We start from the raw sequence: 20773 nt of genomic DNA on the forward strand, positions 1-20773 counted from the left end.
GCCTCCCGGGTTCACTCCATTCTCCTGCCTCAGCCTCTCCGAGTAGCTGGAACTACAGGTGCCCGCCACCACGCCCGGCTGATTTTTTTGTATTTTCAGTAGAGATGGGGTTTCACCGTGGTCTCGATCTCCTGACCTCGTGATCTGCCCGCCTCAGCCTCCCAAAGTGCTGAGATTACAAGCGTGAGCCACTGCGCCCGGCCCGAGACCCTGTTTTCAATTTTTTCGGAGTGCATACTCAGAATTAGAATTGGTGCATCATATGGTGATTCTATTTTTAATTTTTTAAAGAACCTCCATACTATTTTCCACAGTGGTCATAACCATTTTACATTCTCACCAACAGTTCACAAAGGTTCCAATTCCTCCACATCCTTGCCAACACTCATTTTCTGTTTTTGCTGTTGTTTTTTTTTTAATAGTAATCATCTTAATGGTATGGAGTGGGCAGTATCTTACTGTAGTTTTGATTTGTATTTTTCTCTTTTTCTTTCTTTTTTTTTTTTTTTTAGATGGAGTCAACTTGCCCTGTCACCCAGGCTGGAGTGCTATGGCCCGATCTGAGCTCACTGCAACCTCCATCTCCTGGGTTCAAGTGATTCTCCTGCCTCAGCCTCCCAAGTAGCTGGGATTACAGGCACGCACAACCATGCCCGGCTAAATTTTTTTTGTATTTTTAGTACAGATGGGGTTTCACCACATTGGCCAGCCTGGTCTCAAACTCCTGACCTCAGGTGATCCGCCCACCTTGGTCTCCCAAAGTGCTGGGATTACAGGTGTGAGCCACCACGCCAGGGCTACTGATTTGTATTTCTCTTATCATGAGTGATGGAAAAGTACGATTTTAACATTGCTAGTAATTTTCTATTATTTATGGACCACTTTCTTCATTTGGGGAAAATCACCAATGGGCCCTTGGTCAGGTGGATGTGAAGCAATCACTGCCCACTGTTTGAGGGAGCCCTGATGTCACCCTATTGGCTGCAATGCAGATGTTTCATATAAGATATGGGTTCAGTGCATTCTTAGCAGGACTGAGTCTTTGCAGTCTTGAAAAATGATCGTCTGTCTTGCCTCTAATTTGAATTTAGAGTAGGTTGGTCCTAAAAATTGTTTGCTTTGGAGAGACGGGTGATCCTCTTTGTGGAAGAGTGACTCAGAAAGGATCAGCCTCTATTGAGGGCTGCTCGGTGTCTTTACTCCGTGTCATGCACGGTGTTGAGCACTTTACAGGGACTATTTCATTTAATTGGCATAAAACCCATTTAAGGTGAGTATTATTATTAACATTTTTTTTTTTTTTTTGAGACGGAGTCTCACTGTTGCCCAGGCTGGAGTGCAGTGGCGCAATCTCGGCTCACTGCAGGCTCCGCCCCCTGGGGTTCCCGCCATTCTTCTGCCTCAGCCTCCCACGTAGCTGGGATTACAAGCACCCGCCACCTCGCCCGGCTAATTTTTTGTATTTTTTTTAGTAGAGACGGGGTTTCACCGTGTTAGCCAGGATGGTCTCGATCTCCTGACCTCGTGATCCGCCCGCCTCGGCCTCCCAAAGTGCTGGGATTACAGGTGTGAGCCACCGCGCCCGGCCTAAGGTAAGTATTATTATTATCCTCATTTTATAGATGAGCAAAATAAAGCTTAGTGAAATTAAATAACTTATCCAAGATCATAGAATTAGTGAGTCACAGGGCTAAGATTCAAGATCAGTCCGATTTCAGAATCTTTAAACAGTGTGTCCTGCTCACACATACTCATACACATGTGTGCACATGGGCCAGGAGAGAGATGCAGACTTAGTCTTCCCTTTGTTGATCATGGAGGAAAGATTCTAGAAGTACCTAACACTAAGTTTGGATGTTGCAATTTCATGGGTGTGCCAGAGGCTCCAATGCTCTGCAGGTTATTCTCTCTCTGCCCCACTCCCTTCCCCAATCCATTCTCTGCCCATCTCTACTCTGTTCTATGCCATGGGACACTGATACCTGTAGCCTGCATCTCTACAGCCTCTTGCTGGCTGACTGCCAGGTGCATCTGCTAGGTGGCCTCGCCTTCGCCTTCCAGCTCTCACCCAGCTCTGGTAACTCTATTTCTTCCTTGTCTTTCGAAATTTTGGGGTGCTAGTAACTTTCAACGTTGCTAATCTCTGCATATCTTTAATCTCTGATGTGTTTCCATCGTCCTGCTCACACATTAGTAAATAGTTCTTCATAAAATCTCTCCATTTGAGGAATGAAGAGAGTCTTCATTCACCTGTGATGAGTTCTGTGTCCTCTCAGAACCCTCAAGGATACACATGGTTTTAGTTAAGTCAAATGAGCCAGACTTTGGCAAAAGCACTGTTAACAATTGTTACTGTATACCCTGGACTTGGGAGCAAGGTCACTGTCAATCAGCTTGATACTTCAGAGAATGGGAGTCTTGGACTTCTTCCTCTCTGGAGCCAGGGAAGTTTGAGGTCTGGACTCAAAGAAAGACAGCCACGGTCTCTTTGGTGGGCAGTCATCTGGCCCCTGCAACATGGTGATACTAAGGGAGTATCCCAGGGAGATACTAAGGATGGACAAGGCCAGCAGGAAATTCCTCATGGAAAGTCATGGTCCATGGACTCGAACCAAATCAGGCTCAGATTAGTTAACAGTGGCTCAAAGATTGGGAAAAAATACACACTTTTCCTTTTTTTTTTTTTTTTTTTTGAGAGGAGTCTTGCTCTGTTACCCAGGCTGGAGTGCAATGGCGTGATCTCGGCTCACTGCAAGCTCCACCTCTTGGGTTCAAGCGATTCTCCTGCCTCAGCCTCCCGAGTAGTCTTTTGTGTATTTAGTAGAGACAGGGTTTCACCATGTTGCCCAGGCTGGTCTTGAACTGCTGACCTCGGGTGATCCATCTGCTTGGCCTCCCAAAGTGCTGGGATTACAGGTGTTAGCCACCGTGCCTGGCCTCATTTTTAACTAGTTCAGCAGGAACTTATGATTTCGGCACCCCACCGTGCCCCCCCTCCACACAAAAAAAACCCTTAAAAACCAGAAAACAAAAATAATGAAAAAGAAAAGATACTCCAAACTTAAGGTTCAGCCAAACATATATGTATATATTTAGTTGTCACCTTGGGGGTTTGGGATATCAGCGCACTCTGCTACAACTTTTTCTCACAATTGTAAGCATGTGATTGCAGAAGAACAGGAGGAATTCTGTCCTGATGTATCCTCTGCAGTAGACATGCTCCTTTTTCTGCCTGCTCTGCCTCTTTTCCTTTGGAACTCTCCCACACTTAATATGATTTGTGGGTCCTGTCAGTCAAGAGTTCTTATTTCCTCTGCCATGAGGGCAGGTTCACAACCCACTCTGACTGACAGGATTGCTCTGGAATGGTGCATGGTCTAGGGACAGACCTGAGGCCAGCCAGAATCCTGCATTAATGTAGATCTTGGGAAAGGAGCTTTATGAGCCAAGGAAGCTGGAAGCTGCCCCAGCCATCTTGCCTCACAAAGTCTTTCAGACAATAAAGCCAAACAGAGTGACAGATGGAATGAGAAGAGTGCCCTTGGCTGCTACTGGACCCCCTGAAACCAGTGATGCCTGTAGCCGGACCCTGGGACATTCATTCATGTGAGCCAGCTATTTCCCCATTTAAAATTAAGTGGCCAGGTGCAGTGGCTCACTCATAATCCCAGCACTTTGGGAGGCTGAGGAGGGAGGATTACTTGAGCTCAGGAGTTCAAGAGCAGCCTGGGCAACATAGCAAGACCCCATCTCTAAAAAAAAAGAAAAATGTAGCCTGGCCAACATTGACGAAATCCTGTCTCTATGAAAAGTGTGTGTGTCTATATATAATATATAGACACACACACACATACATATGTGTGTATATAAATAAAATATCTGGGCATGGTGGCATGCTTGTAGTCCCAGCTACTCAGGAGCTTGAGGTGGGAAGATCACCTAAGCCCAGGGAGGTCGAGGCTGCAGTGAGCCAAGATTTTGCCATTGCACTCCAGCCTTGGTGACAGAATGAGACTCTGTCTCAAAAAATAAAATAAAATAAATAGAGTTAGTTGTGTTTCTATCATTGTAAAGTGAACAGGTCTCCACTAATTCTCCTACTCAAGATTAACTAATGTTAATATGAGAGGGTGTGTGGCCTTTCTCCATAAAGCTTCAAAGAAGAGAGTTCTTGCTGTTCCACCTGTTTCAACAGAGAAGCTCCTCCTTCTACAGATCTCCCTAAATTCCTCCTGTGGCAATGTAACTACGATTCCTTTGTTCTTTTCTTCAGCCAATGTGCAAAATAGCTGGTTACCATCTTCCAAAGAGTAATCTTTGAATCCTCCAGGGAAGACAATTGTCAACAGTTAATAGGTTACCCAAAAGCTAATTTCCTCCAGGCTGAGAATTCTAGTATAATAACTGAAGTCCTTCTCAGAGATTTTTTTTTAGTATGCTTCTCTCTGAATTGTAGACTTTTGAACATTGTCTTTTGATCTAGAAAGGTAAAGGAAGCCCCCCAAAATTGGCATAGAAAGTCTTTATTGAAAAAAACATAAAAATTCTATGACTGAAATGAAGTAAGACTAACTAAATGCCATTTAAGTAAATAAGACACAAAAAATTTCAGGCAGAAAAAAATACAAATATGTGTATCTATAAACTTTTTTTTGGTTCAGTTGAAAATAGTTTAAGAGCAGATGGCAGTTTTGAGGGGATGCAGTTAGTGGATGGGTTCTGCTATCTTATCAATGTGTTGTTGTGTGAAGAAGGAGGTAAGGGAGCCTTTGATGTGTAGGAGGTGGGGGCTCTACGGGGCTCCTCACTGCTTGAATCTTCAAAGCTCAAAGTAGAGGCTTGGTTCCTCCCAGGTTCCGTAGAAATAAGCATTTCAGGAATCAAGCCAAAATCTGGGCTTGGTGGCTCATGCCTGTAATCCCTGCACTTTAGGAGGCCAAGGTGGAGGGATGATTGAGGCCAGAAGTTCCAGACTAGGTTGGGCAATATGGTGAGACCCTGTCTTGACATTTTTTTTTTTTTTTAATTAGCAGGCCCTTGGGGCACACCTGTAGTCCCTGCTACTTGGGAGGCTGAGATGGCAGGATCACTTGATCCTGGGAGGTTGAGGCTGCAGTGAGCTATACTCTGCCACTGCATTCCAGTCTGGGCCTCAGAATGACACCCCATCACAACCAAAAAAAAAAAAAAAAAAAAGAGAGAGAGAGAATCAAGCCAAAAAGACTAGAATTCCTAAAAGCATGTCTCATACCAGGAAGCTTTAATTAAAGTGGGGGAGGTACCGATTTCCTTAAAGAAAGACCTCTGTTAAAGATCTATTTGTGACCTTAATGAATATGCTATTACTTCAAAAGCCTTTTGGACAAGACCCAAAATTTTACCATGAGGTCCTTTCTTCTGTCTTTAGCCTAGGAACATGATTCAAAATCCTTTAAATAGAAAACTTGTTAGGTTTAAAGAGAATTCTTCTCTTGGTAAAACAATGTTCAGAACAATTAACTTTCAATTTTCTTTAATTACTTTTAAACATACATAAGTTCTCAAACACCAAAATAACACTGTACTCCAGGGCATCCTGGGGGTTGGGTGGAGCAGGGGGCTTGGTCCTCAGATGAGCTGTATTGCAGATAATCAGCAAATCTTGCATGCATGTTCCCTAATAAAACAGTTAACAAAAGCCAACCCTTCCTTCTCCTCCCCATTTCCCCTCTTACCTAGTGTCTAAATATAATTCAATCATAGTTTGAGTAACTTTATTAAATTACCACCACTATCCTCAAAAACAGTATCTATTCCTGCTTAGCTAAATTACTTTGAGGCAAATTGAACATGTAAAAGTGGCTTGCATCTCTGTTTGCACATTCACATTACCCGGGGAGCTTTAAAAAAAAAATACCAATATCCTGGCTCCACTCCCAAAGGTTCTGTTTTAATAGGGATGGAAGGGAGGGCAGCAGCTATTAGTATTTTTTTTTTTTAAAGATCTGCACAATTTTAACCTGCAGTCAAGGTTAAGAGTCACCGATTTAGAGACTGAAATAGATCAATCGCGAGTTTAAAAGCAACTCATCAGGAAGCAGTATGGTGTCACAGGAAGAGCATGAGAATCAGAGCTAGGTGTTTTAATCCCGTCTTTGTTCACTGGGCTTGATCAGTGCACACAGCCTCTTTGTGCATCATTTCCTCACTGGTAAAACTGGGATAATTATGCCCATCTTACAGGGTTATTTTGAAGGAAGAAAGCACCTGGCACATGATGGAACCTTTACAGCAAGATCTGCTATTCATGTAGCATTAACTCTTCCTGGAAAAACCATGTTCTCCCCTGTTCCTCTTAATTGCCTCCTTGTGCCAACAGGAATCCAAATCCACACTGTTTCTGTAGACCCTGAATTCTCTGAATGTGGATGGATGGCACCCAAAGCTACACTAAGGTTGCAGTGTCTTAGGGTTTAAAGATTTGTTACTTCCCGTGCTTTGCTGAAAACACCTGAGGTAGCATGACTCAGTTAAATAAGCCTAAAGGTCTGAGTTCAGCTTTCCTACAAACCTAACGTGTTAATATCTCTGTTACTATGGAAAAACTATTAACCAGCTCCCATCTCTTCTGTGTCTTAATTGGTAAAATAGGACTTGACTAGATGATCTCTCAATTTTCTTTTAATAATCAGAGTCTGTCACGCCTGTGGTCCCAGCACTTTGGGAGGCCGAGGCTGGCGGATCATGAGGTCAAGAGATCGAGACCATCCTGGCTAACATGGTGAAACCCCGTCTCTACTAAAAATACAAAAAAATTAGCCTGGCGTGGTGGAGGGTGGCTGTAGTCCCAGCTACCCGGGAGGCTGAGGCAGGAGAACGGCGTGAACCTGGGAGGCAGAGCTTGCAGTGAGCCGAGATTGTGCCACTGCACTCCAGCCTGGGCGACAGAACGAGACTCCGTCTTAAAAAATAATAATAATAATAATAATAATCAGACTCTGTAAGCTTTAAAGAGACTGTACGATCTAAGCCAGAAAAGTCTGCACATATTTTTACCTGCCTACAGGAGGAAATAGTGCCCAAGCAGCTTCTGCAATGAGGAGGTTCTGTGAAGAGAGCAGATTTTTCTTCTGGAAGGCTGATTCTTTTGTAATCAATAGTGGAAAGCAGTTCTACCCTGACTTTTGGCTTGAGAACAGCATACATGAGTCTCCCAATTGTCTTGATGGAGAGTAAGTTCTCACGATTGATCTTAGGCTCAAAACGAGACCACATTAGAGCCTCCAGAGAGACTGAGCTTTCTGGTTGCCAGAAAGGGACTTTACTTAATCCACAGGACGTAGAGATTAAATTACCCATGCAAGATTTTGGACTAAAATTGTCACTGCAGGTTGCACTTTAGAGGCTCTCTGGGTCCATTGTTTTCAAACTGAACATGCATCAGCATCACCTGGAGAGCTTGTTAAATCCCAGATTCCCGGACCCCCCCCCCGCCCCGCCCCAACAGCTTCTGCCTGAGGTGGTCTGGGATGGAGCCTGAGGCTTTGCTTTCCTAACAGGTTCCCAGGTGGTACATGTGGTACAGGTGGTGCTGGTCCTAGGATCTCACTTTTAGAAGCACTGCTTTAGGTTTCACTCCACAAACTTCCGTGTTGCTGTGTTAGTCTATTCTTGCATTGCTATAAAGGAACCCCTGGGGCTGAGCAATTTATAAAGAAAAGAGGTTTACTTGGCTCATCATTCTGCAGTCTGTACAAGCATGGCACCAGCATCTATCTGTCCAGCTTCTGGTGAGGTCTCAGGAAGCTTTTACTGATAGCGGAGGGTGAATGGGGAGCAGAGGTGTCACCTGCTGAGAGATGAAGCAAGAGTTGGAAGGGAGGAGGTGCAAGGTCCTTTTAAACAGCCAGCTCTTGTGTAAACTAATAGAGCAATAACTCATTCATTACCAAGGGGAGGGCACCAAGCCATTCATGAGGGATCCGAACACCTCCCACTAGGCTCAGCTCCACAGTTGGAGTCACATTTCAACCTGAGATTTGGAGGGGGTACTTATTCAAACTATATCCGTTGTCAAGAATCACCTGGAACATTTATTAAAAACACCGATTCCCAGGTCCCTCCTGATTTAGCAGGGAGAGTCTGATTTAGTAGATTTATAGTGTGGCCCAGGCTGTTCTTATCATCAGGGGCCAGGAGGAAACCCTGAGTCAATCAACTACCCATTAATTGCATTAGAGCTACTTGGGGAGATTTTAAAACTCTGAAATGCTGATCCCTGGGACCTAGTCCCAAGACTCTAATTCTGAAGAATGGAGCTGGGAGAGACTGCATTTTTAAAGCTTCTCAGATGACTCTGATGTGTAACTAAGTTCTCTCATTTTGTACATGAGGACCCTAGGGAGGGTAAGGCATTGCTGGGAGCTACTGGCAGAAGCAGAGCTAGGACCCACATGGCCTAAATCCCTGTGCACACTCCACACTACCATATTCCTTCTTGTACTGAAACTGTCCCCACAGGGTTGCTGAAAACTGCATGCCAGTTTCTAGACAGAAACAGAGTTACAATAAATTATCATTCAGGCTTCACTCCGACCCACTTCCTTCTTGCTAAGTCATGCAGCACTACATTAACCCATTTGCATCCCCATTGTTCATATAGACAGGATCTCTGACATTAGACTCATAAGGCCTTTGTTTAAGGATTGCTTAAGATGTTTTTCAGATCCTGAATTCCAGCAACCAGTTTAAAGACCCCCACAGAGGAATGGGACCAGCATGAGAATACAGCTTCTTCATTTCCCTGTCCGAAGATTTCGCTCTGCCCTCTTCCACTAAACGGTGACCACACTTCAGCCCACTCTAAAACTCTTAAAAACCCTAACTTCAAAATCCTTGAGGAGATGGATTTAAGGCTCCCTCTCATTTCCTCATTCAGTGACCCTATAGTTAAGCCTCTTTCTCTGCTGCAACCCAGTGTCTTGGTGTATTGACTTGCTTTGTGCCCTGGGTGATGAACCTATTATTCTTACAGTCTGGTCAGTCAGAGACAGTGGCTGTTTTCTCTGCCATTGACTTTCAAATGGAGAAGTCCAAGGAATTGGATATTACACTAAGATCCAACACTAGCTCTCTGACACCAACTGGAAGTCTCACAATTCAATTCTAACATTGACTACTCTGAGTTACTGTCAGATCCCACAAGTTAAAGGGCAAACTCTCCAGCAAGACTGCCTTTATCTCAGATCCCAGTCACAAACGTGGTCCCCAGGATACCCACACTTCTGTCTCATTTGACTACAAATTTGCATCTTCCCAGTATACAACCCCTCAAGTTTGATAACTTGTTAGAATGACACAGAACTCAGGAAAGCACTATACTTCGGATTACTGTTTTATTATAAAGGGCACAAATGAATAGCCAGATGAAGAGATACACAGGGCAAGGACTGGAAGGGTCTCCAGCCTAGGACCTTTGGTGTTCATGGAGCTGGGGTGCACCATCCTCCTGGTACATTGATACATTCACCAACCACGAAGCTCCGTTGCACTTCAATGTCCAGAGTTTTTATATGGGTTTCACTGTGTTGTCATGATTGATTAAATTATTGGCCATGTAATTAAACTTAATTTCTCGTTGCTGTCTCCTCCACAGAGGTTAGGGGAAAGGCTGGAACTTCCAACCCTCCAATCACATGCTTGGTCTTTCTATTACTAGCATGACTAGCCCCTCCCTTTCAACTCTCTAAGGGCCCACCACCAGTCACATTAAGGTAAGTTCAAATATAGTCAGAAGGGTCTTGTTGTAAATAACAAAAGACACTCCTGTTGGGAAATTCCCAAGTATTTTCGAAGCTCTGTCCAGAAACCGGGGACAAAGACCAGATATATTTTTTATGATATCACATGCACCTACATCCTCCCAATCTCAGCTTCCCTTGGAACACAGCTTCTTAGATTCTCATCTTCCTGTCCCTCACCATTTACAGGGAGTAGAGCAATTAGGCAGATTCAAATGCAGACTGAACAGCTGCTCAGCTCAAAAAAAAAATTCTCTTTGCCTTCACAGAAGCAGCCTCTGGGTTCCAGTTCTCCTTAGCCCCTTGAGCAGCATTTTCTCTCTAGATGTGCATAAGGGATTTGGCTTCTGGCCACCTAGGTCCCAGCTGTAACTTGCTCATTCCAAGTAACACAGTTCAGAGAGCTCTGCATCTTGGTTAATAATACTAACTTTGGCTTGGGGTAGGTGGTTCACGCCTATAATCCCAGCACTTTAGGAGGCCGAGGCAGGCAGATCACGAGGTCAGAAGATGGAGACCATCCTGGCTAACACGGTGAAACCCTGTCTCTACTAAAAATACAAAAAAAAAAAAAAAATTAGCCAGGCGTGGTGGTGGGCGCCTGTAGTCCCAGCTACTCGGGAGGCTGAGGCAGAAGAATGGCATGAACCCGGGAGGCAGAGCTTGCAGTGAGCCGAGATCGCGCCACTGCACTCCAGCCTGGGGGACAGGGCAAGACTCCATCTCAAAAAAAAAAAAAAAAAAAAAAAGTAATAATAATACCTAACTTTTGTTTATTGCATTACTAACTTTCTAAATACTTTACATTTCTAAGTTAGGCTCCACAACCAACAACCCTGTGAGACAGGCAGGAAAATGTAATAATAATTTCCTTATTTTTTATTCAGCAAACAAGTGCTTACTGTGGATGTGCTCAGCACAATTCTAGCTACCGAGAGACAAACAGGAACAAAATGTGGTCCTTGCTCTCATCAGATTGGGAAACCATAGTTCAGATAAATGGAGTGACACCTGCTCAAAGCCAAGCAGACCGTCTGACTCTTTTCCTAGCACTTTTTCTGCTATAGGGTGCTAGGGAGCAGGAGCCTTTCACTAGAAAAGTCTCAGGGTTAGGCTGACAAAGTGTGAGGTGTGCCAAGGAGACCTGTGCACGACATAACGAGTGCTTCTCTAGGGTGCACAGACCCTAGGTGGCTTTCCCCTTGTTTTAGCTTCCTGTGGCTATTGTAAAAAAAAAAAAAAAAAAATGACCACAAACTTGACAGTTTAAAACAACAAAAATTTGGTATTTCCCAGCTCTGGAGGCCAGAAGTCTGAAATCAGTATCACTGGGCTGAAATCAAGGTTTCAGCAGAGACCTTCAGGAGGGTTGCACTTTCCCCAGAGGCTCTCAGAGAGAATCTCTCCTCTGCCTCTTCTGGCTTCTGGTGGCTGCTGGCATTCCTTGGGTTCTGGCCACATGCCTCCAGTCTTTCAAGCCAATATTGTAGAAACTTTTCCTGTTCCATCTTCACATCACCGTGTCTGTGTGTAAAATTTCCCTCTGCTCTCTTTTTTTTTCTTTCTTTCCTTTTTTTTTTTTGAGACGGAGTCTTGCTCTGTCACCCTGCCTGGAGTGCAGTGGCGCTATCTCGGCTCACTGCAAGCTCCGCCTCCCGGGTTCATGCCATTCTCCTGCCGCAGCCTCCCAAGTAGCTGGGACTACAGGCGCCTGCCACCAGGCCCGGCTAATTTTTTTTGTATTTTTAGTAGAGACGGGGTTTCACCACGTCAGCCAGGATGGTCTCTATCTCCTGACCTCGTGATCCACCTGCCTTGGCCTCCCAAAGTGCTGGGATTACAGGCGTGAGCCACCGCGCCCGGCTCTGCTCTCTGTTATAAAGATACTTCTGATGGTATGTAGGGCCCCCCTGGATCATCAAAGGCTCTTTTTCCAAATAAGATAACATTTACACGTTCCAGGAATCATTTGTGACTATTATTCAGCTTACTACACTCCTGCAAACCAAAGCACACTTTGAGAAGCGGTCATAAGTGTTTATCTTTTCATCTCCAAAGGGGCTCCATGCAGAGGCCAGAACGCGGGCTCTAGAAAGGAGCATGAAAAATCCAGTCCAACACAAGCCCAGAGAGGGAAGGGCCTTTCACAGGTTACTTGTGCCAAGTTAATGGTCACAGAAAGATCTGGCCTCCTACTGTCCAGTTTTCCAGTCTTGTGCTGTTTTACAAAGAAGTTGATATAGGCCAGGGACCCCTCTTGGGGACCTGCTGGGCACCCCCCAAGCATGGAAATAAAGAGAAATTTTGAGTTCCTTCAAAGGAAACTCCAGGCACTGAGCCAGCTTTGAAAAGCAAAGGAGCAACTGATAAGCAAGAAGGCAATAATAGCCTGAAACAATAGCCAAGGAAGTAAGAGCCACAGAATGTTTGGTTCCTTTATAAAAACTAAAGATAATATCTTTTTTTTTTTTCCGACTGAGTCTCGCCCTGTTGCCCAGGCTGGAGCGCAATGGCACAATCTTGGCTCACTGCAACCTCCACCTCCTGGGTTCAAGTGATTCTCCTGCCTTAGCCTCCCCAGTAGCTGGGATTACAGGTGCCTGCCTCTACAGGGTTTCACCACGTTAGTCAGGCTGGTCTTGAACTCCTGACCTCAGGTGATCTGCCTGCCTTGGCCTCCCAAAGTGCTGGGATTACAGGCGTGAGCCACTGCGCGCGACCAATAACATCTTAATATATGTCCCTGAGTTGTTTCTTAGAAACAACTTAGAAACCCAGACCTCTACAAAATGGACCCACTGGCGCACAGACCTCAGATGAGGGGGAAAAAAGCACTGAAGTGTGACTGTGATTCTTTATTCTAAATTTCTTCCTGAGGGGCCTGGAGGGAGCCACACCCACAGGTCAGAAGTTAACGTTCCTTTCTGCTAACCCCAAGTTTTTAGACAAAGCTTCCCTTCCTTAACCAATTACAAATCAGAGAATCTCTGAATCCACCCACCATCCACCTGTGGCCTCACTTTGAGAAGTCCCACCTTTATAGGTCAAACCACTGTGTAGGCTTCATGTACTGATTTATGACTTTGCCTTTTACTTCCGCCTCCCCACCTTTAACGGAAGCCATTGAGGAGTTCCGGTCTTAAGCAGTAGCTTCCTGATTCTCCTTGCTTAGTGACCTGCAATAAATGCCTCACCTTTTCTCACTGCAAATCCTGATGTCAGTGTTTGGCCTTGCTGTACCAGGGGGGCGGACCCAAGTTTGGTTCAGTAACAAAGTTTTCCACTGAGATCAGGAATATGCATCCTTTACATATATGAGCCCCTCCCCTCTGCACTCACTCGCCTCCTGGGACTCTCTCCAAAGGCCGCTACGAGGGTGCTGATGTGAGGGCAGAGGGGATGCAGGGTGCGCAGAGGAGGGGAGCAGGAGGTCACAGCCTGGTTGGGGACTGAAAGAGGGCAGAGAGTGGACACTGTCCATCTGGCATAGGAAAGATCCTTGGTCTGGTCCAGGATGGTCCAGAGACCACTGCCAACTATTCCTTCCCCCTCCATCTCTAAGCAGTTCTGCAACAGACCTTCCCAAGGGAGCTGGTTCACAGCCTCCCCACAAAATCCCAGGCTGCCAAGGCTGATAAGAGCCCAGAGCAAAGGCATTGCCTTGTCTCATTAGAGCCAGGCTGCAAGGTAAGGGCTCTGGGAATGCAGAGATCAGGGAGCCTTTGAAGTGCAAATTCAGACCTGCTGAAGGGCCTTGGTTCTTTACAGGGAGATTCCTCTTAGTGACTGGTTAGATGAAAACTCTGGAAGTTTCATGTCATATAGCATAAAAGCCAAATACTAGCAGGGAGCTTGCCCGAAAGGACAAATACATCTGGAAGAAAGCCATCCTCTTTCTTAAACTAGCTCCCCCTGCCTGCATGGCTGCTAGCAGCCTAGCGATTCTCTGCCCTGCAGGCTGAGCCTCCATTCTCAATGGAGGACAATGAATTCTCCATCATTCCTGATATCCAACCAGCTGGCAAATCTTAAAGACTTGCTCTCTGCAATTCAATTCACATCAGTCCTTTCCTTGTAACACTGCCCTGTTTATGGTCCTCATTTACCACTCCTCATCTTTATTTTAATTACAAAAATAGCACATGTTTGTTTCAGAAGGGGTCAAGAGCCAAGGGATGCAAGGAGTGAAGTTCTAGAAGCTGGAAAAGACATGAAAGCAAGTTCTCCCCTGGAGCCATCTTGATTTTGGACCAGTGAAACTGGTTTTGGACTTCTTACTCCAGAACTCTACAAGAATAAATGTGTGCTGTTTTAAGTCACCACCTTTGTGGTAATTTGTTACAGCAGCCACAGGAAACTAATACAGGTTGTTTCCAACTTTTCAGAATTATAAATATTTTATTATCTTCTAAATCTTGATGGGAACCCATGACTCCAATCTCCCATGGCTTTGTTCTGTCCTAAGCAGCCACTCTTCTGCTCCAGGGCCTGTAATGATTCCCCTACTGCTGGAAAGTGAAATGCAAACTCTTTAGCTCGAAGACCCTCCACAACCAGCCCCAACCCACTTCTCTAGCCTTAAAATCAGCTATTTGTTCTATGACCACTCCACTCTCAAAATGCACTTTGTACATTCATTGCTGGCTCACAAGATTTTCTATCTATGAAATGGCTTCCTTAGCCCTTCACCCTTCTCTGCAGATGGCTTGAAGCTCCAGCTCAAATGACATCTCTTCCTATAAGGTCCCTCTTTGTCCTCCACCCACAACCAACAGGATGTTATTTTTGCCTTCACTGAACATGCATAACACTTTGCATCTCTTTCCTGGCAAATGTCAATTCTACCTTGTGTTTGAGTTATACATTTATATATTATGTACCTAGCACTTAAACAATTTGCTGAATTATTTGTTCATTAAATATTTGCTGAATTGAATTGAAATGTGAACTATGCTATGTAGAGAAGAAGGTCTACTTCCTCCTTGTGTTCTAGTTTGATACGGTAAGATGGAATCACCATTGATTTAACAATTTATTTTTATTTATTTTAATTTTTTTTTTTTCGAGATGGAGTCTCGCTCTTTCGCCCAGGCTGGAGTGCAGTGGCACGATCTCGGCTCACTGCAAGCTCCGCCTCCTGGGTTCACGCCATTCTCCTGCCTCAGCCTCCTGAGTAGCTGGGATTACAGGTGCCTGCCACCATGCCTGGCTAATTTTTTGTACTTTTAGTAGAGATGGGGTTTCACCGTGTTAGCCAGGATTGTCTCGATCTCCTGACCTCGTAATCTGCCCACCTCGGCCTCCCAAAGTGCTGGGATTACAGGCGTGAGCCAGTGCACCTGGCCCAACAATTTTTTTTTATTTTAATTATTCTGAGTGTATAATAGTTGTATAAACATAATTGATTTTAACAACAAAAGATGGTCATTAGAAATGGCCAAGTAAAGTAGGCTTAAATTATGCTTCTAGTTTTTCAAACTTAATCCTTCATTTATTGCACCTTTAGAGATGCAAGAATAAATGTGATGGCAATTCATGAGAAAAGAACTGGAGAATATGAGCTGACCACACAGTCAATAGTGATTTCCCACTGTGATTCCGTTGTTGAAAAAGCTAATACCATCTCAGGCTGCATTTACAAGAGTGCAAATCCAGAACAAAGAGGACACTGTCTCATGGTTCTTTCAGATGCATCTTCTGTGGGAGATCTGATCAATGTGGTCACTGTGTTTTTCAGGCCTGGTAGAGCCTCAGAATAACCTGTGAAGCTGTTAAAAAAAATACAGACTTCTGGCTGGGTGCAGTGGCTCACGCCTTAATCCCAGCAATTTGGGAGGCCGAGGCGGGTGGATCACCCGAGGTCGGGAGTTCGGGACCAGCCTGACCAACACGGAGAAACCCCATCTGTACTAAAAATACAAAATTAGCTGGGCGTGGTAGCGCATGCCTGTAATCCCAGCTACTCGGAAGGCTGAGGCAGGAGAATCACTTGAACCTGGGAGGCAGAGCTTGCAGTGAGCCAAGATTGCGCCACTGCACTCCAGCCTGTGCAACAGAGCGGGATTCCATCTCGAAAAACAAAAAACAGAAAACAAACAAACAAAATGCAGACTTCTGCATCCCACCTCCAAGAAATTCTGAATTCGTAGGTTAGGAGAAAGCCTAGGAATTTGTATTTTAACCAGCACAAATTATTGAAGCCTCACTGGTCTAAACAAAAACTCAGGTTGTTTTCAATGATGGGACTCTAGTATTCAGAATACTGTGTCCAGTTTCTGGTTCCAGAGTCTCAAGCTCCCTGATTATTGCCTCTGCTTGGTCTCATCATAATCAATCCCAAGTGTTGGTCTTTGATGCTGTACCTACTGGGAAACAAATGGAGCAACAAATCAATTGGCTAGCAAGAAGGTCTGGGGTTGCATCTAACTGGTTATTTTTTTGTTAGTCACTGTCTTAGTTCATTTGTGTTGCTATGAAGGAATACCAGGGACTGGGTAATTTATAAAGAAAAGAGGTTTATGTGGCTCACTGTTCCGCAGGCTGTACAAGAAGCATGGCATCAGCATCTGCTTCTGGTGATGCCTCAGGCTGCTTCCACTCATGTTGGAAGGAAAAAGGGAGGCTGCATGTGCAGAGATCACACGGTGGAGGAAGCAAGAGAGAACGTGAGTAGAGACGCCAGGCTCTTTTTAACAATCAGCTCTACAGGGGACTCGCTGAGCAAGAACTCACTCACTCCCTTCTACCCCTGTCTCCTGAGGGGCTTTAATCAATTCATGAGGGACCCACCCCTGTGACTGTAACACCTCCCATTAGGCCCCATCTCTAACACTGAGGATCGAATTTCAACATGAGGTTTGTGAGACACACATCCACACTATAGCAGTCACTCAATGCACTAAGCCTCACCTCCTCCATCAGGAATGTGGGCTGTAATTCACAAGCTCCAGCCACGTGATTGATTTCACAGGGATGAATGAAACAGGCCTAGACTATTATCACAGCAGAGCAGCCACCAAAGACAAAAACACCTCAGTGTTACCAGTGGTCTTGTGTGTGTAGTGGTGATAAGATCCTCGAGTGACCGTGGCACGGGTAGAACTGGTACCTTGTCTGAGTTGATCCTATATTCTAGAAGGAGATCTGAATGATTCAGGGAAGTTATATTGCCCATAACCCTTCCTTCACCTCAGAGGCAGAGCCATTCCCACTGCCTGGGGTGGAAGCAGTGGGGGTGGTGGGGAGAGCCAAGACCATGGGTCACAAGGCTCTGCCCCTCTCACACTGTCCGTCCTAATTTCAGAGATTTACCGCTGCCACCTACATTAACAAAGCCACTGGAGAGACCAGTCCAGACAGATGACCAAGAGGAAGGAATCATTTCTCAGCCTTAACGCAATTTGTTTATCTTGTGCCCACTGTCATGAACCTCTGAGAGCGAAAGCAGGCTGCTCCATTTCATTTTCCGATCACCCAGTTTATGGCATCGTTAAAATGAATAGAACACTCATCTCAGCACATAACGAGCAGACCGTGTTGAGGAGGCAGCGTTCTCGGAAAAATACTGGCAGAGGCCCCGAGTGTATGTTCATTATCAGCGTGGTACAGCCTGGGCCCAGGTCCCACACAGGTGCTGAGAACGGCTGGGAACCTTAGCTAAGACAATTCTCCTGTTAAAATGGGCACTATGCGTTCTCAGCCCCATTGTTCCTTAGTAGAAGGCACTGCTGAGCTGAAGCAGTACTTGGAGTCAGAGAGAAGAAAGTAAGACAATTTGAACATTGATTTCTTTTGGGTTAAAGAGGAAGTGGAGGGTTTCTGTTTGGGATGATGGAAAAGTTGTGGAAATGGATGGCGGTGATGGTTGCCCAACATTGTTCAATATACTTAACACCACTGAACTATATAATTAAAAACGGTTAAAAGTTTTCTGGGTAAGTTTTATGTTATATGTGTTTTATCACAGTTTTTTTAAAAAAGAAAGTAGGTCAGCTCATTCATAGACAAGTCCAGTCATAAGGTTGAAGGTAGCTAAACACTTGCCACTATGTTCCTTCTTGATTTTAAATGTCACACTGAACACATAACCCTCTGTCCTCTTGGTAGAGTTGACTTATCTTGGGAACAGTGACAAAAGCTGCCTCTTGTTGTAGGGACCATACATGTGCTTTTGCTGATTCTAATTATGGGGCATTTGAGAGCAAAGGGGGCTTCTCCAAACACTTCAGTAATTTTCAGAAATGCTTGAACCCTGGCTGGCTGCAGTGGCTCATGCCTGTAATCCCAGCACCTTGGGAGGCTGAGGCAGGTGGATCATCTGAGGTCAGGAGTTTGAGACCAGCCTGGCCAACAAAGTGAAACCCCATCTCTACTAAAAATACAAAAATTAGCCAGGCATGATGGTGTGCATCTGTAATCCCAGGTACGCGGCAGGCTGAGGCACGAGAATTGCTTGAACCTAGGAGGCAGAGGTTGCAGTGGGCCGAGATGGGGCCACTGCACTCCAGCCTGGGCGACAGAGACAGACTCTATCTTAAATGAGAGAGACAGAGAGAGAGAGAAAGGCTTGAACCCTTTTTAAGACAGGAGTAACACAGCAGAGTTGTAGGACAATAGAAAATTCCAGGCAACAGTTTTACATGACTAGCAAAAGGAAACCATTAAAATAGCTGCAGAAGCTAGGAACGGCTAAGACCCTGAAAAACCAGGGTGTGCACCAAGCTGGCTAAGACTGACTGGACCAAACGTGGTGCTGGACTTGAGCCAGGTTTCACCTAAGACCTCACTGTCTGCCCATTAACATCCTAAATCACACATTCATCAGTGCTGTAACAGTTTCAGGAACCATATTTGGTGTAAAAATGGGCAGCACCACAGTTCTGAGAAATCTCCACCTTTTTCTAGGAATTTTCATGAATCTTCTACCCCTTGGTTAAAGAAACCTATAAAGGCAACAATCCCAAACTCCCTTGGTGGATCTCTGTCTTGAGTACACCTGCATTCCCTTTTTATGAGTGTGTGCTTTTCCCTTTGCTACCAATCTCTGTACTTTCATTAATATTTCCCAATTCATCTTTGAATTCATTCTTACAATGGTGTCAAGATCCTGGACACTGGTTGCGGTTGAGGTTCCACCAGCATTTGGGGACCTCCCTCAGCCTACTAGTGTCACTTTTATCCTCTGAAAGATAGATGAAAAAGCATTTGTCCCTGGCATAGACCATCCTATTTTTCCTATGGAAATAATAAACAATTCATCCTAGTTAGTATAGATAATATATTGTTTGTACGCCAACTCGCCATTTGTCTTTCTCTTCCAGAACTGGATACTTCAATAGACTGCTGGACTAGGTAAGGACTTTTGAATTTGTGGCCCAGATTCACATCCCTCTGTTAAATTAAGTTTAGCCTAAAGCTGCCTTCTTATATATTTTAACTTCAGCCTAAAGATTTCTCCATACATTGTGAACTATTACGTAACTGGACGTGTGAATAGATTGTAACCTACTCTTTTGCCAGTCACCAAGTTTTGGACAATCAAAAATAGCCAGCTATTCAAACCATGTTCAAATAAGGCAAACGCTGAGCTCTAACCAATCCAGCTGTTTCTGTACCTCACTTCCGTCTTCTGCACATCACTTTCCTTTTTCTCTCCATACACCCTCTGCAAGCACAGCACAGAGTTTCTCTGAACCTATTGAGGTTCAGGGAACTGCCCAATTCATGCATCGATTTGCCCAACTAAAACTCTGTTAAATGTAAGTTGTCTAAAGTTTTTCTTTTGTCACCTCTGCCATATTTAGGCCTCTGAATGTCTTCACTATCCAGAGACAAATAGAATGTCAAGACTGAAAGAGGCCTGAAGTGTCCACTTCTCTGAAACCCTGTGCAATGCCTGTCAAATGGTCACAGTCTTTGGTCAGACACCTCTGGCCTGGCTTTCTCTTTGAGAAAGGTCACACCCTGTAGCTATTACTCACCCTATATCCTCAGAGAGCCTGCCAACATAAATAAGAACTCAGACATAAATTAGGTTTCAGACACAAATAGATTTTTTTAGTATCTTCCACCAAACTCTATATCTCTATTGGCTTTACATTGGGTTATTTTAATCTTCCAGAAGACTTTTGTAAGTTCAGAAATTTCAGATCAATTCACATTTTCTACTTGCAGTTTCTAGCTGGAAATCACGTATGGAAGCTGAGTCACCTCCGTTTCTCTTGGAGCCTGGGCTGGCTGTCACCGAGACCTTGCTCGTTATGCAGACTCATTCACATGCATACCCAAAGCAACACTTAATGGTCGTGGAAGACTTCCATCCTCACAGGTCATGAAATGCGTCTGCACTGGAATACTTGTTGTTTATCACCTACACTAAGGATTTACAATGGCCTAAGTGTTGTATTTCTAGTGACTGTATTCTGAATCAAAAAGTCCTGCCTGGAAGCAAGGACAACTTCTTTATTCACATGGAGAATGATAGCAGGTAAAGGGCAAAAATTTAACAACAACAACAAAAAAATCCCTCTTTTCGTGTGTGCAGAATAAAAGTCTTATTAAAATAAGACCTTTCAAGTGCTTCCTTTCACTGTTCATTTGGGAAGGTATTTCACAGATGGTAAGAGCACCCTGAAATGTTGCCGGGTCTGAAATCTTTTATCTGCAGCTTTAGAAGAACAAAGGGTAAAACATATGGAAAGGAGAAACCAGCAGTAGACGGCACAGCTAAGGACAGGGACAGGAATGCAAATTATGATTCTTGTCTCAAAATATTTCTGGTCAGTTTCTACTCACCAAGGGCCATCTCTGGGTGCAGGGTAGAGACTGCATAGGGGGTGATTAACAGCACCGTGATTTCTTGACACCAACACAGAACTGCGAGCTTTGCAACTCCTCGCCCTTTATCAAAGACACACTTTTTTTTTTTTTTGAGACGGAGTCTCGCTCTGTCACGCAGGCTGGAGTGCAGTGGCATGATCTCGGCTCGCTACAAG

At 44.6% G+C, this 20773-nt stretch overlaps 1 long non-coding RNA gene across 2 annotated transcripts; it reads left to right on the forward strand.

The window, feature by feature from the left end:
• The first annotated feature begins 1485 nt into the window (after positions 1-1485).
• On the forward strand, positions 1486-20333 carry LOC129491132 (uncharacterized). 2 transcript variants are annotated; one of them, XR_010115144.1, is made up of 4 exons: positions 1486-1592; positions 16319-16444; positions 19100-19130; positions 19953-20333. It is a non-coding gene; the product is annotated as an uncharacterized lncRNA (long non-coding RNA). The 2 variants fall into 2 exon arrangements; XR_010115143.1 differs by lacking the exon at positions 1486-1592 and adding an exon at positions 9651-9752.
• Positions 20334-20773: the final 440 nt, after the last annotated feature.

Source organism: Symphalangus syndactylus, chromosome 1, assembly GCF_028878055.3.
Source record: "Symphalangus syndactylus isolate Jambi chromosome 1, NHGRI_mSymSyn1-v2.1_pri, whole genome shotgun sequence".
NCBI lineage: Eukaryota > Metazoa > Chordata > Mammalia > Primates > Hylobatidae > Symphalangus > Symphalangus syndactylus.